Source organism: Schistocerca cancellata, unplaced genomic scaffold (assembly GCF_023864275.1).
Source record: "Schistocerca cancellata isolate TAMUIC-IGC-003103 unplaced genomic scaffold, iqSchCanc2.1 HiC_scaffold_285, whole genome shotgun sequence".
Classification (NCBI taxonomy): domain Eukaryota; kingdom Metazoa; phylum Arthropoda; class Insecta; order Orthoptera; family Acrididae; genus Schistocerca; species Schistocerca cancellata.
Window position 1 is genome coordinate 22,501 of NW_026046307.1, and position 1,744 is coordinate 24,244.

Below are 1,744 nucleotides of genomic sequence, written 5' to 3' on the forward strand. Positions count from 1 at the left end.
ATCTATGACAATGTGACGAAACCACATGCAATAGCCCCATCTACGCGAATCGGACGACACTACGTCCACCATGTCGCGCGCAACACGAAAACTAAATACCGCCATCTGCAAGTCTCCCGAAACATGACCTGCTGCACCGACGATACCGCCATCTATGAGACGCCACCCCGACTACGACATCGCTAGGTCCCACAGTACCCATTTTTCGACGCCACCCACAAAGCCTGCATCATCTGTCCACCACAGGAACCCGAACGCCAGTGCCTGCGTCGCACGAAGTAGTCAACCGACAATCACTCCACCCGCACCCGCACGTGCCCCACCCCAACCGCCCAAATCGCAACCCAAGCGGATGAACGGCGGACTCTTCCCGCACTCGTACGTTGCAATCCACCCCTATATCTTGCGTTTCATGACGAGTTATATCCAATATGCCAAATTCCCGCTGTCCCTATACATGCTGTAAGTCTGTGCACACAATATGAACCACACCTCAGCGAGACACTCCATCACACATTACTCTCTGCCTGTAACAGACACAGATACGATATGTAAGCACCAGCATGGACCAACGTCCGGTGCATCCTCTCCGCCACAGTACACCATCCACACTATGATAACCACACCAGGGGGTCCAATTATAAAATAGAATATCCCACCCGTCCAACATCCACAATTGCTCAGATAAGCCACCAACACCCACACATGTCCTACACAGGGGTGCACCCAACACCACCACACTGCCTCCTGTTACGGCACAGAAACAATGGCAGGAATGAATCACACAGGTCTGCCACTCCCTTGCCGCAACCACAGACGCGGCGCGCCTCCAGTCACGAGCGAAAAGCGCATCCTGACGAGACAGAACTGCTGTGACATACTGACGCTGCCTCAGACATTCACTTACAATGATCACTACCAACGAACCTGCCCCCCCCCCCCCCCCCCCCCAAACACACTATCTCTTACCATGTTGTGTACTGTAATCCAACCCATTTTGCACCTTAACCTAACCAAATTTGTAACGCAATTTGTACCGCAATGTAACGCAATTTGTACCGCAATGTAACGCAATTTGTACCGCAATGTAACGCAATTTGTAACGCAATTTGTGTCTTAACCTAACCCACGTTGTGCCTTAACCTAACCCACGTTGTGCCTTAACGTAACCCACGTTGTGCCTTAACGTAACCCACGTTGTGCCTTAACGTAACCCACGTTGTGCCTTAACGTAACCCACGTTGTGCCTTAACGTAACCCACGTTGTGCCTTAACGTAACCCACGTTGTGCCTTAACGTAACCCACGTTGTGCCTTAACGTAACCCACGTTGTGCCTTAACGTAACCCACGTTGTGCCTTAACGTAACCCACGTTGTGCCTTAACGTAACCCACGTTGTGCCTTAACGTAACCCACGTTGTGCCTTAACGTAACCCACGTTGTGCCTTAACCTAACCCACGTTGTGCCTTAACGTAACCCACGTTGTGCCTTAACCTAACCCACGTTGTGCCTTAACCTAACCCACGTTGTGCCTTAACCTAACCCACGTTGTGCCTTAACCTAACCCACGTTGTGCCTTAACCTAACCCACGTTGTGCCTTAACCTAACCCACGTTGTGCCTTAACCTAACCCACGTTGTGCCTTAACCTAACCCACGTTGTGCCTTAACCTAACCCACGTTGTGCCTTAACCTAACCCACGTTGTGCCTTAACCTAACCCACGTTGTGCCTTAACCTAACCC